The 25,484-nt window shown below is 35.3% G+C and overlaps 1 long non-coding RNA gene across 1 annotated transcript in view; it reads right to left on the reverse strand.

Moving 5' to 3' along the window:
- Window positions 1-7,832: 7,832 nt before the first annotated feature.
- The window catches only part of LOC106032303 (uncharacterized), a 107,101-nt gene continuing 89,449 nt past the window's right edge, over window positions 7,833-25,484 (reverse strand). Inside the window, exon 12 of the long non-coding RNA XR_007168099.2 lies at window positions 7,833-8,960. This is a non-coding gene — a long non-coding RNA (uncharacterized lncRNA). The remainder of the gene's footprint in view (window positions 8,961-25,484) is intronic.

Genomic DNA, 25,484 nt, shown 5'->3' on the forward strand with positions numbered 1-25,484 from the left:
TTTACCAGCAATATTGTTTCATTTTTCCCTCCCACAGAAGTTGTATAGATCTGTGCTGCTGTTTCAGGCACCCTTGCCTTGTGCTAGAACTACTTCAGGGAGACATACATACTGTCTCCACCCTCAGCTGGTCTACAGAGATTGCTGTCTGCAGGCCTCATGTGGAGTACTGTCCACTGCAAATTGAATACATACTAAATGGTTCCCCAGAAGCGTCTCACAGTCCACTAAACAGCCTCAAAAAGAACTTTCTCTTTCTCTTTCTTACTAACTCAAATCACTCAAACCAGAATATTACCAAAATTATTTCTGATTATCAATTTTCTGACTTATCTACAGTGTCCCAGCTTGGGGCTTTTATATAATTGATCTATGCTTTTTTTTTTTTCCTTTTTTTTTAAAATTTTCTTTTTTTTCCTTTTTTAAAGCAATAGTTTTTGATTCAAGCAAACAGCTCTTGAGAGAAACTCCAAAGATTTTGCTCTCGCTCCTTTTCTTTGTGTATGGTAAAAACTCTCTATCTTAATGGAAACAGAAGTGCTCACTCAGCCATTTTGGAGTATTTCTTTGTCCTTATGTTATCCTCCATAGGTTCTTCAAACTGTCTCCTGGTTTTATTTTCCAGTGGTTTCAAGTATGAGTGAGCCCTAGTGAGAAAAAGAAGTCTTGAGATACAAACTTTCCTCTTCTTTTGCCCTTTTAATGCTTTAAAATTTATTTAGATGCTTAATCTCCACTTTCCTTTCTCCTAAGAACCCAACAAAATGACAAAATTTTGATGTCGATCTATCACAGAGTGTAAGCCTCTGTCCTGATCTACATATAGGTAAATTGCAAACGTGGATTATGGTCTGGTAATATACCAAACAAACTGCCTCAAACAGGTTGTGACATTTTACTCCTTAGTCTTCATTATTTACTTTATTTTAGATGTCAGTACACACAAGGTGGAGTGGAGGGAGAATAGTTCTTCCGTTGACTCCAGGCACTGGCCCACAGAGGGACTTCTGTAAATAGCACAACTTGTATTCAGCACAGTGCACTATTGCTGGTCTCAAGTACAAACAGACCTTTTACATCAGCCATCAAGAGCTTTACGTTTTGCTAGAAGAATACATGTAAACACAGGGACAGATTAGCCTCTGGATGGATGGAGAAACGAGCAGAAAATAAGTGATTTATGCAGTACACAAGTCAGGTTATGTCAGGCAATGAGTTATTTTGGTTTTGGAGATTTATTCATTTTCTGAGGGGAGAAAAAAAAATGAAAAAGAAGGGGAATATCTTTATTTGAGAAGAAAACCCTTCATTGGTTTCAAATGGCGCACAGAATATAGCCAAAGATTTCAAGACCTGTGAGAGAAATGTGTAAGACTCTGGTACCAGGTGCTGGGGCACAAGTGATGGAGGCAAGGCTGCAGGACCTCCAGGAGGGAAGGCTGGTGCTGCCCTGTACCTGATGCAGACAACCCCAGCTGGCTCCAAGGGCCCAGGGCATTTGGCTACAAGCTGGGGACAACATACCACAATTCTCTAGACTCCAGGGTGAATACAGTATTTTAATAAACATAAATTGTAATGAAATTCTACAGATGCATTTTACAACATGCAAATGAACCATAAATTAAAGGAGTAATTATGACAAATGCATGCTTGTTTGTTCAAAAAAAAAAAAAAAGATTCAAACTAGAGTGCCTGGTGCCAAAGCAGTTACAAAAATATATGAGAGTAGAAAGGGAAGCTGGCATCTGCCTTCCTCCTTTCTTCTCCAAAACTCAGCACTAGAAGCGATCAAGCAGTTCATCAGATTTAAATGTTTTTTGCTGCATTTTGTAGGGACAAAACGAGAGAATTTGGAGAGATCGCCACTGAATGAGAAAATGTATACTGTTCTGTACTATAGGGAACTTAGATATTTTGGTGCCCTGAGCAAGGCAGATATTTTTGGCAGTGTGAGGAAGGGCTAGAAGATCAGACAAGTGTCATTTGTAGCTGTCATTATTGTTGCAAAGTTATTGGTCTCCTAGGAGGCCAAAGAGAGGGCTTAAAGCTGCCTTAACTGCTGTAGTTTTTATTTTACACTTCACCTCCACCCTTCTCCATTATGTTGCTAAGTGAACACCATCTCTCTTTGTATTTTATGGTAATGTTTAAGTTTAGAACAATATTTTGTCAAGTAAGACATCAAAAATGATAGAATCATAGAATGGCTTGGGTTGCAAAGGACCTTAAAGATCATATAGTTCTAGCAGGATGCCACCCACTAGATCAGGTTGCCCAGGACCTCGTCCAACCTGGTCTTGAACACTTCCAGGGATAGGGCATCCACAGCTTCTCTGGGCCACTTGCTCCTGTGCCTCACCACTCTCTGAGTGAAGGATTTCCTCCTAACCTCTAATCTAAATCTCCCCTCTTTTAGTTTAAAACCATTCCTCCTTGTCCTGTCATTATCTGACTGAGCAAAAGTTGCTCTCCATCTTTTTTTATAAGTCCCCTTTAAGTATTGAAAAGCTGCAGTGAGGACACCACAGAGCCTTCTCTTCTTCGGGCTGAACAGCCCCCACTCTCTCAGCCTTTCTTCATAGGAGAGGTGCTCCAGCCCTCTGATCATCCTCGTGGCCTTCCTCTGGAGCTGCTCTAACAGGTCCACATGTGTAGAGCCCCAGACCTGGATGCAGTGCAGGTGGGGCCTCATAAGGGCATAGCAGAGGGGGACAATCCCCTCCGATGACCTGCTGCACACTCTTCTGGTGATACAGCCCAGAATGCAGTTCATCTTCTGGGCTGCAAGTGCACACTGCTGGATCATGTCAAGCTTTTTGTCCACCAGAACCCACAAGTCTCTCTCTGCAGAGTTGCTCTCAATGAGTTCTTCTTCCAGTCTGTACTCATGTCTGGGATTGCCCCTGCCCAGGTGTAGCACCTTGCACTTGAACTTGTTGAACCTCGTTAGGTTCATGTGAGACCACTTCTCAAACTTGTCCAGGTCCCTTTAGATGGCTTCCCTTCCTTCTGTTGTATCAACTGCACCTCTCAGCTTAGAGTCATCCACAAACTTGCTGAGGGTGCACTTGATCCCATTGTCTATGTTGTTGAGAAAGATATTAAACCTTACCAGTCCCGGGACAGACCCCTGAGGGACGCTACTTGTCACCAGGTCCACCTGGACACAGAGCCATTGACCACCACTCTCTGGGTGTGATCTTCAAAAAATAGTGTAATTAATGTAAACATTGCATTAGGTTTTTTAGTCACTTCTTTTTTAAATATTGGCACAGGAGATTTGCACTTGTATGTAATGGCTCCAAGGGACTTACACTGCCAATATTTAGGTTCAATTAATAAAAGCTATACATATATGTTAAATAAACATATGGCTCCTTTACAGCCATTTATGCAAATAGCAACCAGAGATATTTATTTGTTTTCCACAGGTATTAAATTTCTGTTGGCCAAATTGTGCCTGCAGCTATAACCATGCTGAGGTTGTTTAAAATAAGTTTTTATTTTCTGTAATGACGAATGTGCTATGAGGTATCAGGAAACTCGCCTGAAGAAATTTTTCTTGATAGTCATAGGAACAAATCCCTATTCATTGAAAGGATAAAAGTGAACAATTTTCTATGTCTAAATAACATTATAAATTAATGGAACTCCTAAAGAGGGATCAGAGTGATTTTGTTTCAAAAAGTATTTTCTTTTTCTAAGTGTTTCTTATTAATAAAATATGATTTCAAGTATGAAAGTAGATCAAATTGATTTTGTATCAACTGACACAAGTGCCTATAAGACTGGTCTGAGATCAATATAGCAGTACTTAGAACAATGTTCTTAATTTTTTGCTAAGCCAACAAATTAAATGAAGTAAATAATACATATGCAGATTTTCTGAGAAGGAAAATAATCAGACTATTATTAGCACTAGCAGTATTCTTTATTCACCTGTCTCAATAAATCCACAGACTTTTCTGTTTTTGTTTTGTTTTGCTTGTTTTAGCATAAAAAGGCAACAGTGGAAACCAATTTCATGTTTTCTGGAAAGTTTCATTTAGGCTCTATTTAATTTGTAAAATGATGTGATTTTCTTGTTAACCTGAACATTCAGATCAGTATTTTCTGTTTGATTGCTTAGCATTTTGGGGTAATTATTTTTCTGGTCATATTTAATTCCATTTAGACTATAAAGCTGTTGTGATAAACATCAAGCCTTTACATGTTTTTGTACTAGTGCAGTGGTGGTGTTACGTGGATAAGAACCTCTGAATTCATTTGTAAGATAAATTGCAAAATAATTTTAAGTGACTGTCAGAAGTTGCTGAATTCCAGTGACCCGGGATAGTTTTTGTTAGTATGTTCAATTTTAATCATAACTGAGAGAAAACATACCGTGAGATTTTAGTGCTAATAACTAAACTACTGTCAGCTCAAACACTGGAAATGTTTGAAAAAGTCTAACTCCCTGATGCTCCTTGATTCATAAACTTGTCAATTATTTGCAGGAGAAAAAAAAAAATAAAAAAAAAAATGGAAGGGAATAACACTCCAGTACCCAGCAATTTACTAACGTGTTGTAACTGGCTTTTCTTGGAACAATGAGATTATCCCAGAACACATTATAGTTGAAATTACTTAGAAATCTCTATACCCAGAAACACAAAAGGACTTACAGCTGATAAAACCTTCCTGTGAGGCCCGGAACAATCAGAGTAATCATGTGGCTCCTTTGTATTTGTTCTCCAAAAAATGTTAACAAGTCTGACTGGGATTTAAATATTTAGAGTAGAAATCTAATTTTTATAGTTACTATGTGGAACTATAGGGACTGTGGCGAAACAAGCAATAGCAAGCTTACAGTAAAGACAGTTTTAGGAGTGACATTTAGTTCATAAGTGGCAGTATATGCTTTGTCTACCGTCTTCAGCTGTGGAAATGCCCAAACTTTGGCTCTGTTCTTACAAGATGATGACTACCCTCAACTCCCCATGGGCTAAGTTCTGCTGTCTTTGTTTACTGGAGTAAATTTGGAGAGATCTCATTTATCAGGGCAATTGCCATGGATTCACATGAGTGTAAGGTAGCAGAATTCAGGCATTTATTTAGGCTGCAATGCAGGGTGCTTCTGAACATGCAGAGTGAGACCCTTAATTTGCCATATGTTTGAAACAGCAAAATCTCACCAACGAAGTTAGCATATATTTTTGTAATTTTCTCTTGGTCTAATTGCTGGATGTTATCTTTTTTTTTTTTTTTTTAAATCTCTCATAATGTGCTTTACAGATCAAAGGGTATAAAATGCAGAAATATGCATATGAACACCAGAGTGAGAACAAGTCAAGACTGTGTGTCTCCTTCAGATCACCACTGGGTTATTTGCAAGAAATGCCTCCTGGAGATGTTTTGTCCACAAGCCAGTGTAGAACCTGTAGATCCCAGTAGTGGTGCAGCACTGTTACTCTGCACAGTCCTTCTCCCTAGCTACAGCCAAACTACAGTGATTGTTTTCTACCCCTTACTGTACACCTTGGAGCTCTGGGGTTGAGACATCAATTCCATCTGGTCCATGTGCCATCTATATCTAAGATGGGAAAAAAGACAGATGGTTCTTTATCCCACTTGCCTCAAACAAGCCAGCCAGGCATATTGCAGTTCTAATATGTTTTTTTCCATTAAGCTAAAAATTAGCAATTCATAAAGAAGAAATTCACTATAGCGTGCAATCTTTTAACTTCTTGAATTTGCAGTATAACGGTGATCCAAAGTAATTGAAACTATATAGATAAATCATGCTAATACTATAGATTACTTTGGTTTCTAAATTCTATATAGTAAGTTAAGTTTTGTTAAACAACTGTTTATTTTCAGTTAATGTAGTTAACAGTTGTGATATTTGCTACTTTTATGGATGAGTGAGTTGTAGCATTAGGCAGAGATAACTGTTACCCAAAATTGAGTTATTAGTAGCCCTTCAAATATTGAGAGCCAATTTCTCAGTTCAGTCACTCAGTCAGTTAGGGATAATTTGGGACTTGGTGTTTCTGTGGTGTAGGGTTGCAGGTCTTTCTCTCATTGTTCTGGTGCATTCACTGAGTAGAGCTGTTCCTTCACTTTACAGTCTTCTCCAATGATTTTTTTTTTCTTTCTAAAATTTATCATTTGTGCTAGACACCCAAGGTAACACCATATTTAGAGCTCTAAAGTAGTAATATCATGAATTGTGTGTGTGGTTCAGATATTTAGGTAAACTCTGCAGTTTTATTTGTCAGTGACACCATCAGCTGAAAGCAGAGGCATACAATTTCTCCTGACAAAACTGCATCTATTATAAGCAGGAAGAAAGTTGCATGCTATGCCTGATAACTTTCTGCGATCACCTTCCTGCTCATGTAGGAAAAATCTTTCAGGTTGTGGATCAAGTAGATTTAAAACAATCTTAGCTTCATTTAGAACATCTTTGCTTTCAAGAGACACCCTACAACATAACCCAAAGTCCATTCTTTCAGTGTTTGCAAATATTATTAATTACTTCTACGAAGCTTTTATTGTAAAGAAACAAACAAACAAAATATCTAAATATTGTGTAGATTTGTTTGGAGATCAGAATAGTAATGTCTATGTGTATGAATGATTATTATAGAAGAATAAACTACTGATACAATAGAGACAGAATTTGTGCTATCAGCCACAGTCATCCATTTTGTAATTATGGAAATATAGATAACTTTACAGTAAGAGTATCAGTGTATGGGTTTCCATATTTCAGATATATAGTTGCAAGTCTTGTTCTTTCTCACAGAAATGTTTGTGCCTTAGCCACAGAGAATCTGAAATTCAAAAGTTTGCACACAGGTAAAATGAAGTTTTGTTTGTTTGTTTTGTTTTGTTTTGTATCAATCAAACATATCAAGCAAGAAGGGCTTCTGCTTCTATTTGCTTCATCTTTTTGATTGGATTTCTACAGCTAATGACTAGTCATATTGTTAGTAAACAACTTCAGAGAGAAAATAACTGAGGTAAATCTGGGCATACATCCAGTCCTGAGAGTGGTGTTAAAATAAATTCACACAACGTAATAAAAGGACTGCTGCAGGTAAGGACCAGTGTTAGCCCTAATCACTCAGAACGGAAAGCTTATAAGATTGATTTATATTATTGTTTGGTACTTACAGTGTTAGATCTCATAAATTTTCTGTTAGGTAAACTACCACTTTGACAAGTATTCCTGTAGTTTAGTACCTCTGAGCCTCTAGGAGTTGCATTGCAACTAGAAATAACAACTATGAAATGAAGTTTTCTAAATATGCCCCAAAATGAAAGCACTAAGAACTGAGACAATGAGATTTTTAGGTAAGACTCACTGCTGAGGTTTATTAACTCATTTAACTCTTTTTAACTCATCTGAGGTTTATTTTTATTTATTTATTTATTTATTAAGAAAAGAAGGGCAAAATGGTTAATTTTCAAGTTCAAGTTCCACTTTCTTAGATATGGGAATAATCATCATATGGGCATAGAAAATAAAATATTTGCCTTATTTATCTGTTCTGTTTTTGAAATAAACAACAATAAACAAACACCAAAGAGGTACAAGACAAAATATGAATCAAAACAAATTTGTATTTGTTTACAGTAGAGCAAGTCATTTAGTTCAACTTGTGATTGTGAGATGATGCAGTATATTACAGCTACATTTGCAGTTACATATTTTTAACATCTAAACTATTATTTTTCTTAACTTTGAAGTGAATAATTAACTATATTGAATAAGATGCAGCCCCATGTATACTTAGTTTGATTTAACTTTAAAAAAGGGATCAATAAATTGATCCCTTGATAATATTAAATGGAGTTTTATGCCACTTAATTATAAAATTATTAAGTACATGTCTAAATTATTAAAAATAATTTAAAAAATAGGTATTTGATCCAGTATTAAATTTTCAGTGCCAATTCCCACAAGGAATGGAGGGACTTCAGTGTTAAAAACTTGGTCAAATTTTGGGTGGGATGGTCACAAGAACAAAGCTACATTAGTCAGAGGTATATAACGTAGAATTTATTTTAAGCAGGATGGGAGTAGCGGGTGAATGGCAATTTAAATTTAAAAATTTCTGTTATGTGACACTCATACCATACATTCATGCAACACATGGCTCCAGACCCTCATGTCCAGTTCAGACCCACAACAAGGATCTGGGAGAACAGGACATCCACACTCGTGGGACCTTAGATATGGCTACTCCACCCTAGGCTCAGCCTTCTGTACCATGTTGTATGTTTGTTCCTCCAAGTAATACAATGCAAACACTCAAAAATAAAATAAAGTAAAATAAATCCAGAACTAGTTATACTCTATATTCACTCTTTCAATACAGAATCAGTATATTGCCAAAAGGTTACTGTCTCAATAAGCAGCTATTCAGTCTTTGCTTTCAGCCTGTTTATTTGATAAATGTTCATAAAACATTTTTGAAGCTCAATATCTGAGTTATGCATTGAACAAAGAAATACCAATTTCTTCTTAAACCAGCCCAGAAGGCTCACTAAACAATATTTAAGTACATTAGAAATAATACAAATAATACAAAATGAAATAATACAAATGTATTTTATAACATTGAAGTACTAGTGAGTGAAGCATTGATAGCTCCTTTTAAGAAAGGGAGAACTTTGCATGCTTAATTTTATAAATCTACTCTTGAGTTGATGGCTTTTTTTTCTTCTTTTGAATTTTCTGTGGAGAGGTTAATAATTCTGTAGTGTTGCACATGTTCAGGACTGATTCTGATTGACTCTGGATGCAGTCATGAATGCTCACTGTTTCTATACAGGTAGCTCCCGTTGTCTTGGACTGGGCATATAGAACGAAATCTTACCCCTAAGCGCTACTGTCTATTATCATTTGGTGTGCATCATCAATTTGTATTTAGGCAGCTTGATTCCATGTCACAAATTGTACCTAGCTGAAAATAAATAAACAAACAAATAAATAAATAGTTGACTAAGGAATTTAAATAATACCACCATTATTTATCAAATAATTTATTTGATAAATATTATTTTGGCTGCTGCGGTATTGGTTCAATATCATAAGTATTTGTTTAAATAAACTAGTCGAGGAAAAAAAGACAAAAAATCAATGGGTAGTGTATTTGATAAATTATATTTGACAAGCTCAACTGTAGGCAATGTTTTATTTTCTATTCCTGTATTAAATAATTTTCTTTAAAAGCGAGAACTCTAGTTAATTTTCTGTTCCAGATGATTCCCTTTGGCCAGGTGGAACTGGATCTGAAACAATGGATGCTGTTTTGGCTCTTGCAATACTGTTCCTCTAGAGGTCCATGAATGAAACAGATTAGGTACTTTCACTAGAAAGAGTTTTTGTAGCACCCCATATTTTGAATGTAACAGATGGTGTTTTTCAAAACCAAAATTCAATTTTAATCACACCTATTCTACTTTTCGATGTGTTAAATGCACAATGATGATTTGAGACATGCTTTAATAAAAGTGTTATTTCTTATTCTGATTATAAAAAATACCAGTAAGATCTAGAAATGAGTGTCATTCAAAAATTCAGAGAAACGGATATTTAAAACTTACTTTACATGTTGAATTGATATTTTTCGTAAGTATCTTTAATGTACTAGAGGTTTTAGCTACTTGGCTGAGTAGGTGATGACCTTCCCTTACGCTTTTTTGTATGTGTGTGTGTCTATTCTTCCTACAACCTGAGAATCATGATCATTAGTTCCTTAAAGATTTTTTTTTTTTGAGGAACTTCAGAAAAAAAGATACCTGGAAGATATCATCTAAGCTGAAACTGGTGGAGGTTATTTAAAATCAGTTTGTTTTTTTTTTTTTTTCCCTCTAATGATATTTCAAAGATTTAAGATATTTCAAAATCAGCATCAAAGAGATACAGCATCATGTCCTATTTCCACGCAGGCTTCCCTGAAAATGCTCTGAAACAAATAAGACTTATTCACCTCAGACCAGGCAGGGCTCAAATCAACATATATTTCAAAATGTATCTCTTCTCAAACCAAATGATTTCAGTTCTTTGTTTTCTTGGGCATCATGTTTTGTAACTTCCTATCATCCTCTCAACTCCATCAATTTATTTCTTTGGAAATACAGTGACCAAACCTTGATATGGTATTCCAGCTGAAACATTGTATATGCTGAATAAATTAGGAGAAATTTCTCTGATGTCTTACAGATGTCATGTTTGTTTATGCATCCAAGTATACTTTTTCTTGTTTTGTGACAGCTTGATGTTAGTAACTAATGCTTTCTTTGTGATCTGCATAGACTACAAAATTGTGACTAATGAGCTAACTCATATCCGTCTTGCATTGGTGCTTAGCTTTACCTTTCAGTTTATGTTCTACTTGCTTTTCATTACCTTATTATTGCTATTGGGAAGCTGTATTACCACTGGCAAGCTGTGTTTACAGAGGTAGTTTTAGAGTTGAAGTTTTTTCACTTAAAAGCTCTATTCAGTTTTTGATAAAATTGTCAGGTAGATATGAAGGCTCAGTATTGGGTAGGGTTATTTTCAGTAAGAATGAACAGTAAGGGACTCCAACTAGATTAGGCTGTCATATTTCTCTCCCTCTTGCGAGATCATGAATAGAAGATACTTAAGGCAGCACATGCTGGTTTGGTAAGGAGCAATTAAAAAAATGCATACACAAATATGCATTAGATTTGGTGATAATGAGGGCAGTATAGTATTTGTTTCTGGCTAACAACAGCAGATATCAGTGTGTGCCAATGGCAAAGAAAAACACTCCATGTTCTGATTCAGGACGGGATCTTCACCTCTGCTATATCTTACTTAGCAAGAGGTTGTATATGCACTAAAAATCCAGAGTCCCATTAGGTCTTTACCGCTCTTTGTTTCTCCTGTTATTTAAGGTCCTTTTGTAGGGGATTAGTATATCTGGGTAATACCGTTCTCCAAGTACCATTAGGATATTCTGGTTATTGCCTGGAGGCATATAAGATGAATTCAGCAAGAGATGTAGATCAGAAGAAGAAAAAGATGTCAAAGCTGAGAAGCCCCCCTGGCCTTGCAGAAGTTCAGAGAGAAGTGCAGGAATGGTAGGGGAGAATCTCCATCTGTTTGGGGCCTCAGGCACCAGTGGTTCCTTAGTGTCTGCTGTACTCACCTGTAGCTTGTGCTTTAATTTTTCTGAAGACTGAAATATTTTGCTAACTACAGTTTTTCCACCTGATAGAGCATCTCTAAGTGAAACCCAGTGGCTTTTGATGTTCAGAAGGACAGACAAAATAGTAATTGAAATTTCTAAAGAAACAACAGGGGTTAGACATGAAAAGAAGCTTTTGAGGCCTTCGGCTGCCTGTGTGGAGTATGCTGCAATACCCTGTGGGCTGCTTGAGACTCTGCAGATTTTTCTTTATCATTCTGCATTCACATCTTAGGAAGACAGTGGTACTTGCCTAACATATGAGAACATCTAATGATATCTCTGGCTTTAATTTGTATGAAATTATGAAGGTTTCTACAGAAGCAGGCATTTTGTCTTATCTTGTACCTGAAAAGTTCAGTTCTGTCATTGGCCAGACGAAGATAAATTGTGTAAAGAGTCTGTCAAAACTTGAGTGTATTTTTCTGCATGTTAATGATACAAACAGGATGAAATACCGTTTTTGTTGCAGTCAGTGAGATATTTGTTCTTGACTTAGTCAAGACAGAAGGTCACCCACAGAGGCAAAGCTGAAGCTAAAATAACTCTTTGGTCTTCTTTGGATTCAACACTTATTCCAACCACCATCCAAGTTAGATAAGAAACTCAACAGCACTCACTTAAACATTTACTTGGATAGTTTAAATGTTATCCCAGTGGAAACAGTCTCATTCTTTCCTTACTCTCAGGGAGTTTAAATGCAAAATCGTATGTTTTATGATTCAGAGTAGTGAATATTGTCTGAAAAGTCCCAAGAGTAACATCTCTTATTTCTTTGTGATATATAGAAGTATATTCTACCAGTTTCCTTGCATGCTACTTTAATGAGGGGAAAAAAATAATAAAAAATAATAATGAACAAGCATCCAACAGCAATACCCCAAAATGACCTGTCTAAATATTACCTTTACTCTTTAATCTGTAAACAATGTTGCATCGGGAAGCAGACCACAGAACAGCAGTCATTAACCTGAGTGTTGCTAGATCTTAGCAATATCGGTTTATCAAACCACTGCATTTGCTAAAACTATGCTACTTTGCTATGCCAGTGCTTCTGGCATAGGTCCAAGTAGTTTTTAGACTTCAGAGTGATGACAATAGGATTCACTTGCCTGCACAATCAGATGACTGCAGACCTTTCAGCTGTCATTGAATATAACAGCTTTGACAAATGTCACGGTCACATGGAAGCTTGTGGGGTATGTTATCTTGGTTTCCCTCTCATTGCATCCAGAGCGCACAGAGTGAAAAATATCTGGAGGACCTCTTTGAGTCAAAAAAGAGTCATCACAGAGTATTATGAATTATTATTATTATTATTTTTCCTGAAACTGCAGGGTTAGGATGTCTTTGTTTATTTCAGTGAAGAAACTAGGGACTTGATATAATATCGCCTTTAGTTTCTTAATAAGTGAATGCACTCATGTATGTCACCTCTAATTTAACCACAGGTAGTCTGCCTTCTAGGTGTCATGTTGTGCTTTCAGGATAAGATATAGTAGTTTAGACAAGTATATTTTCCTCATGTTCAGCTGGACTCCTACTGAAATTTTAAAGAGAAGTGTCGGATTCAAAATGCTATGCAGGTTTTTTAATTACGTTAATGTAAAATAAGTATCCCACATAGGTATACAGTGCTTTAAGAACCTTCATGTTGTTGCCCAAAGCTGAAGCCATAAACTGCAGAATATGGATTGTACAGGATTTGAAGAGGAGCTACTCTAAAGTAAATAGCATATATATGCTGCGGCCAGATGGGGGGTAATATATTTTCATAGGTTTGTCACGGAGAGCAAACAAAAATATATATTAGTTTTTCATGATGAACCATAGGCTTTTCCCACTAAAGTTGATGTCAAAATTGATATTGACTTCAGTGCTGTCAGAGCAACACACTGACAACTTACAATGCCAAAACACATTCTGACTTTTTTTGTTGTTACGTTTTCCTCCTAATGTTTCTGTACCTTTCATTGTAAAGATCCACTGACTTTTTCTCTCACTTGGCTCAGGAAAAGCATCCTGTTAACAAGAGCAGTGTTTTTTAGCCATCCAAGCATAGTTTTCAGCAATACTGTTCTAAAATGTTTTAAATGATACTATTAGTGTCTGTGTACTGACTGTGTTACCCCAAAGAAGACTTGATTTCACTTACACGCAGAGTAATGAGGTATTAAGAAGTGGATATGAAAGCTTGTGTGTCATGCATTAAAAAAAAAAAGAGAGAGAGAGAGAAGTGACACTGAGCAGGCTAGTGAAGGAAGGGTTGAGGGAATGAAAGGTGAAGTATAGATTTGGCAAATGGAAAGAGCAAGAAAATATAGAAGAAAAAATAGAGGGATGTAGAGGTAGGAGGGGCTGGCTTTAAGCCCAGGACACTGACAGCTTAGATTTCACCATACACGTACAAAACGTGCAAAAATTTTTACATGTAAATATTTGAGTACATATATTAAATAATCATTATATAAAAACGTAAATCCATGCCCGTACATTAAAAAGTAAACAATACTTACATGTGAAATATTTACACAGACTCAACTTTCTGTGAGAAAAATGGGGAAGAGAGAGGGTAAGCAACACATAGCATCCCTCATATTTATCATAACTAAGCTGAGCAGAGAGGAGCACATTTTCAGGGTATCTGTTGGCCAGTCATGCAAAAGGGTTATTTTGTAGGAACAAAGGGGAAGTGCAGGTTGGAATGGGGCCTAGAACTCTGGCTCTGGGACAGTTCAAGTGTTGATTTAGCCATATTTCAATATAAAATTAGACTAAGTAAAACAGTCTGTAATTTCAAGGCAAGATATAAATTTCATAACACAAAAAGTTAATAATGCTAGTGTCATTGTGCCAAGAACAGAAGACTTTCTGGAGTACGTGCTGCTACTCTGGCAGAACAACATCAATTCTCCTGCAGATTAAAATCTAAATTTTATTGAACAAGATCAGCAGTACACAAAAAGGCATGGAGTCTTTTTGACAACAGCTTGCAGAAGCACTGAAATTAATCACCTAATAGCTTTAAGTATCAATCTTATTCTCACCTTCCCATAAAATATTTGCTTGTCATTAGCCTTTTTGAGTTTGGGTTTTGGGACTGGAGTTGCCTTCATAGCACTCTTAATCTAAGTAATTTTTGTAAGTTTAATCTGTGTGAGAGACATCCTGGGCTCAGCAAGAACTACTCACTAGATACTAATGAGAAAAATCCAGTTTGTGGTACCTTGAATATATGCAGGTTAAGGAAAAAGCTTGTGCAATCACTGTGGTATCTTAAGAATTGAGAAGAAAAATAAGCATTCTTACTACTTTGCAAAAGGTTTATAAAATGATGTTTCTTACATTTGCAACTGGCAGCTGTTCTGTTGTTTCTGATGGGGTCCATTGTAGCAGAAAGTGGGCTTAAGTAGGTCACGAATATAAGCATGAAGTACAGAACTTTTGAATTAACACAGATTGTCACACTCAAATATATATTATGACAGTTGAAGGTTTTTTTTTTTTTCCTGTTTCGTTTATATTGTCTGAAACACCAGTGATTATTTTTATTCAGAATATTAACAGCTTGCAGAACAGGAGAATGACATGGTGTTTCCTAGCTACTTTGAGAGAGCAAGGTGCAAAGATGTACAGTATTTTGTTTTCTTGCATTGTATCTCTGGGCTAGCCTGGGAGATGTCACAACTACCAGGCTAAGGAAGGTGGCTGGTCTCCCTAGGTTCAACCTACAGGCAAACTAGAGAGGGAGAGATCCTTTAGGCAGTGAGCCAAAGAAGAAATCAGCATAATTTTCTTCAAAGTACTTTTACAATTGTGTCAAATGACTGGAAAACACTATGAAGGGTACTTGACTAAACTTTTTAGTTTGGGTGCCCAAAGTCAGGTGGTGTGAATGCTATACGAATGTTATATAGATTATGCGATCTCTATAACATTGTCACTGCTGCACAGTGGACTTTTAAGGCATGGAAAACAAAAGCATAGCTACAAATGAAATAATAATTTGTGTGATCCTACTAGCGATGTTTCTGTCCTCCCACTCTGACTGTCCCCACAATTTTGCTACAAAGAAATACGCATTGAATTGCACCTTCTTAATTGAATGAAAATGCATTTTTTGCAATATTTAGATGTTACAAAAAATATTAATTTTGATTAAATATTAAAACATGTAACCTGAAATCTCATGAGAGTCTGACCCAAGCTCCGGAAGGCTGCGGTTTTCTCCAAGAGCATTGTTTTCATCTTGACGTTGCTGCTGACTGCAGCTCAGTATGGATACATAATGGCCCAGTCTACTTAGAGGCAATCAAGAAACATTGCTTCTACTAAGATGTCTGACCAAGTATTGCATTATATTTCAACACCAACCTTTAAATTTGGGGATTATGAAAACCACTGTAAACCACAGAGACTGAAAATTACAATTAAAAATACATCTTTTTGTCTGCAGTGTCATAAATTAAATGTATTAACATCATGATAATGATTATGGATAACATTATCACGAGCAACTGAGGTAAAATGGACTACACAGAGCATACACAGCTACTAATGCCCTAGTATTTCTATTTCCTTCCAGGGACATTATTCTTATTTTTTAATATCATAACCTACTCAATTTGAGTTAGGTGTGCTTGTGATGTTGCCAAATCCAGAAATCCAGGCCTAGTGTTCCTGAAAAGCAAAGAACACATTCATGGTAAATCAAGAAAAGACTAGTTTTCTTTTCTAATTCATGGATATATTGAAGTAACTCGTGGCATTGCAGCATAATGGCAACAAAATGTATGTCTAATCAAGTGTATTGCCGAAAAGCAAACAAAACAACTATTTTTTCCCTGCTCTGTACTGAGAAAGATGTAGTATATTCTCACTTCACAGAATGACTAAATTTTGAATGATACATGAAATAACAAAAACCTCTGTGACCTACTGCTCAGAGAAAATGCAGACAACATTGTGCTTTCATATTTAGGAGAGCTGTATCTGCTAGTTGTGAAATACACAATCTGACTGTAAACTAAGCCCAAGAAGCCTCAAACATCTTCACATTAAAGCCAAAGTAAAAGAGCTGTCCACCTCACTTTGTTTTTTTTTCCCCCCTACTTTCTTTGCCTTCCTTATGAAGTCAGCTGGAATCACTGCAAAACAGAAAGCCCTGCTTCTCACAGACTGCAAATGCACCCTTTAACCTTTAAAATAAAAAATGAAATCTAGAGTATGTATCAATTTAACCTTGGAAAGATCTTTAACAACTTCTGAATAATTTCTTCATTTTTTTTTTCCTTTTCATTTGACTGTTTCTTACTATTTTTTTCACATTTAATCCATTAACTGGTTTGTGTAGAGAAAAATAACTGGAGTTGGGAAGTTAGATCAGAAGATGAAGAAAGTAGCTTTTCAGGGAAACAGAAAGGTGTTATTTATCCTGTTGTGCAGCACAGCTGGAGTGCTCTCAGGGGCAGAAAATGTTCATGCTGAAAATTCAGTGGAAAAATCAATAGCAGTAGGAGGAGGATGCTTTTATCATTTTAATGATCATGCACTCAGCAAAATTTTTAAAGTTCTGACTAACAGCATGATCATAAGTGAGAATGGCAGGTACTACTGGAAAGAACAGCATAATGTCTATCAAAAGCGGTAAGCTGTATTTTTTACACCCTTATAAGCAGAATGATTGTTAGTATTATTCATGACTAGAGACCATGTGGTGCAATAGAAAGTCTTTTACAATGATCTTCTAACTAAGAGTAAAAAGTGCATGGGGCCAGTCCTGTTCTAACTGGAAAGTAAGAGTTTTGCCAGTAATCATACTGCAGAATTTCTGTATCTTCAGTGTAACGCACAGAAACAGTGAATCCTGAAAAAGAAAGGCTCTTGCAGAAGACCAAGCCTTGCATCTCTGGGTAGCTCTGAATAATAGAGCAAACCTTTTCTAACAATTCTAATGCCTTCATTCCCCACGAACTGGTAAAACACTAGATCTCCTTTTATTACCTTACTCTTGCTTGCGTCTTCTACATACTCTAAATGGAAATACATATTTTTCAGCATATATGTAGGAAACATAGGAAGCATATACAAAATGAACTCCTGGTTCATGAAAAATGATACTTATTTTATAGTTACTCTGCAGAAAAAATATGCAAATCCCTTTATGTGAAGAAGTTACTGTGTTTGACCCACCATTATTTACTGAAGAAAAGAATTATTTACTAGAAAAGAACATCGCTAGAGTTTCTGACATCTCTGATTTATCAAGCAGTCTGTGATACTCTAAAGCATTAATTACATTTAACTGGGAAACGTAATATAATGATTTTTGCTGACTTATTTAAGAGATTAATATTTTAGTTTTATGAATAGGCAGTTTTATTTTAAGATGTACTTTATGATCTCTTTTGGTAAGTCCATTCAAAAATGTATATTAAAGTTGTGGGCATTTTTTTAACTCTTACTATCCCTTTATTTGGCTATTATTGTGTGTTTACTTGGGTCTTCTCATTTAGGGTCAGAATTTGCCTAAATGTCAAACAGTTAGGAAATGAGAGCCCAGAGTGAGGTATTTTAAGATGTAATTTGAGAAAGAAAAACAAATCTTTTCAAAGATTGAACATAACCTTGAAAGCTTGCTAACCCCTTTCCTAAACTGTAGAAGACATTGAGAAAGAGAGAGGGCAAAAGAAAGGGTCAGAAGGGGAGAGAGATACAAAGAGCTTTTCCTACTTACAGAAGAATAGTTTTCCTTATATCTTTACATCCCTCATTCAAGGACAGCATGAGTTTAATATTAATGCAGATGTTGGACCTAGGAACATCATAATGATACTGCCTTTTAAAGACTAGAAGCAAAGTGTTACCCCAGTACCTGTAAGAAAATAAAGTGAATCTACTTCTGAACTTCAGATGTTTCTTGTGGTGTGTTGTTCTTTGAAATCAGGGAGATTTGAGAGATTCCATATCTAAAAATCCAAATCCAAAGTCTGAGAATCCAAATTGGAAAATACTTTGAAATGCTTTGGCTTTTGTTTTGTTTTCTTTTATTTTTTTTTTAAAGGAAGTCCAGGTAAACCTGGACTTACTAAAGCAAAACTGATGTGCTGGAATAATACATATTGATATGTCTGTAAATACTTTGTGTCTATCTAAGAATGTAACACAATATCCAGTCTGAAAAGAGACAGAAAGAATGTAAATGGTAATACAAAGCTACAGTTAAGTATATATAGTTAGGGATACAGGTAAAAAGAAGAAAATGTGAAGCATCATAATTTTTTTTTTTGTTGGCCTTTTGAATCTGAGTTAAAAAAATAAAGATATAATTAAATAAACTTTCCCTAGAATAAGGCTTTATTACAACATTCTCTAGAATCTTCATATAAATTGAAATTTCTTTAAATTATAGTGTAAAGTATAATAAATCTATTGTATTTTTTCCAGAATTTCACAAAAAGAAATAAATGACATCAGACTCAATGCCTGTTTGAAGAGAAATTATGCTGCCTGTGATTCTGGAAATGGTGATAACTACACATTAGCAACAATGAATATTTCAGGGTACTCCATCAGGCATTTCATGTTCCTGGCCTCCCTATCCAAAATGGTAGAGATTTTGTAAATTAATGCCATATACCAGGCCTGGACAAGGTTCTCAGAAAATGTAAATCAGCATAAATCTAATGAAGTCACTCGGCCAAAACCAGATGAGAATTCAAATTTGTTCAGTTAATCTTAACTCTGATTTAATTTTTAAATAGTTAATTTACAATCTTTTTAATCTACTTCCTTGTTTTAATAAATACTTAATAATGAATGGTATCATATTCCATCTATCTTATTTATAGCCAAAACAGGAAACTGTGAATGAATCACACAGAACTCTCTCAGATAAACTACTATTTCTGTTAGTTCACATTGATTCAAGTGCTGCAGCAGACAGATTCTGCTTGTCTTCTTTTTGTCCCCTACTCGTCTCAGCATTTTTATTTTCCCTGTCATACCCCATCTCATATCTTACATCCTATATCCTGTGGTTATCTGGGAGACATTGCTAGATATTGCTTTTTTTCTTTAGAGTTGGAAGTAAGGTAAATAAGAACATGCTGATAGAGAACTGCAGAGAATCTGAAGAATGGAGGAAATGATGACAAAATGAGAGGCTACTGTCTCTTTATTCTTGAACAGTGCCCTAGTGAAAGATCGCAGTGTCACATGGTAAAGTCCTGGTGGCTACTGAGTTGGTGCATAAAAAGAAGTTTAGTTTTGAGAAGATTATGGAAAAGAGAAGAAGCTTTGTGAACTTAGAAAATGGAGAAGAGTGCTCAGAGAAAGATTTGCTGCTGGAGAAAAAACAAGTCATATTAGGTGGCAGGTTTAGAAAGAAAAAAAAAAAGAAAAATAAAAGAAAACAGCAGCTAGTACAGCATAGAAGGGAATGATAGGGGACAACTACTACAACTTAGGAAAGCAGGAGACAAGATACCAAGTCATACGAAACAAGAAAGACCAGCAGATATTATCTGAGGCTGAATTAAATTACCAGGGGAACACAGCAGAATCTGCTGTTGACAGGACATTTGACAGATTCCTGCTAAAGTATCAAGAATGACTTTGCTAAATTATGGTACCGTCAAAGAATTAGAATCTTAATTGGCCTGGATCAAACTCAAATTAAAAAAAAAAAACAAATTGTAAGACTGATAGAGTGATGACAGGATCTTTATTTATTTATTTGTTTATTTATTTTGCATTTTATTAACTACCTCTTTTATTCACTAAATAATAACAAATAAGAGATGACTCAGTTTCAGTAAGAAGTAACCAAGATTTATGGGTTGTAGATAACATGGGGAACTGCAGATTCATCTCTGTACCTGGGAAGATCATAGAGCAGATTCTCTTGGAAGAAATGTTAAGACACATGCAAGAGGAGGAGGTGCTCTGAGACAGCCAGCATGGCTTCATCCAGGGCGAATAATGCCTGACTGATCTGGTGGCCATCTATGATGGAGTAACTGCATCAATCAACCTGGACAAGCTTGAAGTGGGCCTTCGTTAGTGAACCTACTGAATTTCAACAGGTCCAAGTGCAAGGTGCTGCACCTCTGTCAGGGCAATCCAAAACATAAGTACAGATGGGGAGAAGAACTCATTGAGAGCAGTCCTGTGGAGAAGGACTTGAAGGTTCTGGTGGAAAAAAAACACAAACAAACAAACAAAAAAACTTGACAGGAGCCAGCAGTGTGTGCTTGAAGCCCAGAAGGCCACCTGCATCCTGAGCTGCATCACCAGAGGAGTGGCCAGCAGGTCGCAGGAGGGAATTGTACCTCTCTGCTCTGGCTTTGTGAGGCCCCACTTGGAGTCCTGCATCCAGGTCTGGGACCTCCAGCATAAGAAAGGTGTAGACTTGTTAGAGCAGGTCAAAAGAAGGACCACAATCAGAGGGCTGGAACACTGCTTCTATGAAGAATGGCTGAGAGAGCTGGAGATGTTCAGCTTGGAGAAGAGAAGGGTCTGGGGAGGCCTCATTGCAGCTTGTCAATGCTTAAAGAGGGCTTATAGAAGACCTAAAAATGTGCCTGGCAATCTTATTAATAAAAGTGCAGTGTAGTGCTTGAAGTAAGTTACAATTTAAAAATCACAGTTCATTCAACTGTTATTGTTTGTTTGTTTTAATTTGTTGTGTTTTGTTTTTTATTTGTTTGTTTTGTTTTCATTTTATCCTGTAAAAAAAGCATTTCTGGTTATTTAATTCTGTACTGAAAATCCATCATTTAAATGTCAGCCCCTTCTTTACTTTGTATTGTGCATTCATGGTGGTTAACTATTGTCAATATAACTTCAGAGTTCTACCAATTATTTAGAAGAAAGTGCTGCTGTTATAATTGCTAACTATATATCATTTTTCACTGTTCCTAAGTGCAACCAATTTTTGTGACAGTTCAGGATAATCACATATTAAACCTTTCTGAAGTAAGCTTGAATTTTAATAAAGGATTTCTACCTTCAAAAACATGAACCCTTCCAATGCTCAGATCGAGGGCTTTAGATTTAATGCACTTATTTGTTGCTGAAAGGTGTGAGAAGGTCAGGAATGAAAATACAGATACTGCGCTAATGCTGGCAGTTTCAATTCTGCATCTGTTGGCTTCTCCATATTGCAGCTGAACTCTGATAAATTATACCAATTTATAATTCTAAAGTGGTCCCATGGGTATCTTTTTCTTTTGCATTTTGGTATGTATCTGCAGTGACACGGTTTTACAGGTTGCCTTGACATAGCAAATATAGCAGACTGCTTTTCACTGCAATTGTCATGCTGTGCAGGAGGACTGTATTAGGATTTGGGAAAAGGCCGTTGTGACACTATCCTTTAGGAAAGCTCTCACCTCAGCTAATGTATTCTTTCATCCTGCGAGTTCCAGCGTGATGTGAAAGAAGGCATAGAGAGTTATTTTTTAGTTTAACACAAAGTCGTTGGAAAAAGCCTGGGAAGTATCGCAGTGGGTCAGCTCATCTGAAAGCCTGCACGGAGTGGACCTCTGCATAAGAGAAATTTTCTGTGCTACATTTTGTGGTAGTCTCTAATCTGTGATTATACTTTTATTCATGATTATACTGCCTTATTGACATGCACAGGATGAAATATTTAAGAACAAAAATTAAATTAAATGAAAAAAACTTACCATTGCATTACATTTTATCTATTTTTATTATTGTTTATTTTTCAAGATCTTCTTCCAGCATAGCCTTTTTTTTTTGGTAATTTCAAAGTCTGTGAGTTTCACTCATCTACAGTTCTTTTTCTGTTCAGCTTGATTACATTTTACAAAGAAGAAGTTGTATTGCTTTAACAATCTTACATGAGTCAGTATTTTCTGTGTAAGAACAAATATATCAAACATGATGACGATTTTGAGGTTTTATATTGTTTTTGTTTGTAGAGGGGTTTGTAGAATAAGAAAATTTATAATAAAATACTGGAATTCTTCTCTTGATGTTTATACTCCATTATAAATAATTCATTTAAGCTTAGACCATGGTTAAATATTATTTTACAGCTATTTTAATTTGATTATTAGTGGATCTTTCAAATTTTAATTGATGATGAATATGATCCAATATACATTTCTTAAATAAATATGCAATCCTGAATCCCATGAAGTTGACCTAGCTAATAAAAACATTTGAGTACCAAGAATAAACTTCATCCTACATAATAATTCATCACTATTTCTGTCATTTCATAGTTTTTAATGGAATTAAGTGATGTTTATATATTTATTGCTGTTTAATTTCTTTATACACCACCGAGTTTTATGTCATTTCTAAGTAAATTAATTACATCTATGTTTTTCCCTGCTCTTCAATCTGTACACATGATTAGAGGCCATTTGAATTAATATCTATATATATCCTGAACGGGAGAGGTATGTTTGAGGTAGTTTTCCAGATGTTTGACTATGGAAATACTATTAAAATGTTAGTAAAATAATACATGAACACCTGAAGTAAAAATAAGCAGAAGCAGATGTAATCATTCTGTATATAATTATACTGTATATAATCTGTTAGCTCATGCCTATGATAATGGCACTGAGGATATATTTAAATAATGTAAAACTTTATCTGAATTATGAAGTATCTCCTTAAAAATCTGCCTTCTGTCATACTACAATATAATATCTTTCTAACATGTTAGTTGCTATTATGTAGTAGTTCTAAATATTACTCATATTGGAATTAATTTCTTCTTCCAATAAAAACGTACATGCTAAAAATGATGCACCATTAGCTGACAATATGCCATAAAAATCACATCAAGGATAAATAGATGTCTGTTCCAATTGAAAATGAATATTTTAAAAAAATTCTCCCCTATATCTTATAACTTAGAAGTAGAAATGCTTCAGTATTAACAATTAAAATTAGTATTTCAGTAAACAGTAAGAGGAAAAATAAGTGGAACAAGTAACATATATTAAGGGAAAATGGTGGCATATTACCATATGAGCATTCAAGGTAGCATATAATCATTTAAGCTAACATTCAACATCTTATTTTCTTTTTTTTTTTTTTCTTCCCCAGTACTTATAAATGGAACAGAACATTAAAAATGTTAATGTCAGACCATGTACTTAAATAAGGCTTCTATTCCTGGTATTCGTAAAAGTCAGTGGAGCTGAGCAGGTACGAACTTCCAAATCAGAATTTCCAGCAAAGGTTAATAATTTTCCCTCAGTGCTAAAGCACATTAAAGTAGATTAATAATTGCAACAGTTTATACATATATATTTATATAAAAGTTAAAAAAAAAAAAGTGCTATACTACCAATAAGTCTTCCCATTGTTTAACACTGTTTAACCATGTTAAACATGAACCACGTAAGGTTCAAATATATTACATCATAAAAACAAGCTTGATCCCCATCTTCACTGTCAGCCACCATCCGCTGCATGAGCACAATCACAGTCCTCGATGCAGGTTGCACAGATCTTTTTCCAAGACTAGAGATTAGACTAAATGCTGGATTTTAATGTCTTTATTATCTCTTTATGTGGTTTATCACTGAAAACTGACATGGAAATTTAAGTACTGAAGGTTAGACCTGAAAGGTAACATTATTATTCACAATGCTTTAAATGAATTCTCCTCATAATGACTTGGACACAATAACTTGTCTTAAAGTTATGTGGAAGATGGAAGATTACATTTAGATTTTTTTTTCTGTTATTTGTTCATTGGTTTCTAAAGACATGGCTAAGAATTCAGGTTTGATATACAAAGGTCTGTGAATGGGTCACATACATGACTAACTGATTTAATCTCTTGATTGATGTACAGTCCTATGTTTAAGTAAAGTTGCAATACTTAGGAATAATATTTGGTAGCTATCTGCTAGTCTCGATTTAATATCTTTTATAAAATGATAATGTAATTTGATGTATATTAAAAGTTAACATTTTGAGATGGAGAACAAAGAAATACCACCAACTGTAACTGCACAAAATTGTTACTTCGGAAGATATGAGCTGTTTTTTAAACTGATGGTGCTTTTATATGTCGAAATAATCGACGGGTAGTTAGGATGGTGTTTTTAGGGGAGGTTTATTGCCACAATCAGTGTTGAAGTTGTGCAAATGGTGCTTAGTCCAAATACAGCCTCCAGATTCCTTTACCAGAATTTGATCTAAAATGTCTATTTGTCTGTATATTTCCTGAGGGAATTTAAAAGAAAAAAATTTTCGCCTGTCACTGAATCTACATACAAATTACATTAGCCAAGGAAATTCTTAAATTTTAAAAGGCCAGTTTTTGAAGCTTATGGTAATGATGACCGTGATCAGGTAAATTCCCAGAACAGATAGATGGGTTAACAGTGGTAACTGTTAGTACTTTCTACTCTTTTTATTGCTTGATATTCCTTGAAAACTGTTCTGTGGGAGTTAAAACTCATGAATAAATAAACACATACCCATGGAAGAATGCTTTCAGCTTGAATTTTAAGGAAATGACATTGGTGTTTATCATAAGATATAGGTAGAATTTTCCCATTCTCCATGACTCCCTCCTTGCATTAATAAGGAAGCACAAGAATCATGCCAACTTCATAGGATGCCAAAAAAATATTTAGCAATAGATATGTATATATTGCACAGTATGCAGAATACTGATCTTTTACATTTTCAACAGAACAGTCAAAGAATATCAACAATGAGCACTGTAAATCTATGTAAAAAGTGTTTTTTTTTGTTTTTTTTTTTTTTAGTCATTTGAAATCCCAATTGTGATGTTAAGCAAAAAATAAAGCTACAAATGTGTTTAAATAACTTTGGATCTAGCTTAAACTGACGAAGAAGGAAAGAAAGAAAGAAAGGAAGAAAGAAGGAAATTAAGCTGCCTTTGCACCTCTCAGTGCAGTATGCTGAGTTACAAAGAGAGTTTCATAGACAGAATACAATTCAGTTGTTTTTATATCATCATCCCAATATAAGAAAGCACTTTACATAGAGTCAAACACAAGCTGCAAAGTAAAATAAGCTTTTAAAACCAAATTTTAAACAAGAAACATATTTAACGAATGGGTGAAAATTAGAATAAGAGTTTCATATTCACTGGCCATCATTTGTTTAAAGGATCTTGTGCTTAAAAATGTCAGTACTTAGTAATGAATAGGAGTTGAGTTTAGATGGAATAGAAATGATTTTTAAGTACCTAAAACAACAAACAAACAAAAAATATGGATACATACATGCATGCAC

This window comes from Anser cygnoides, chromosome 4 (genome assembly GCF_040182565.1).
Source record: "Anser cygnoides isolate HZ-2024a breed goose chromosome 4, Taihu_goose_T2T_genome, whole genome shotgun sequence".
Lineage (NCBI taxonomy): Eukaryota > Metazoa > Chordata > Aves > Anseriformes > Anatidae > Anser > Anser cygnoides.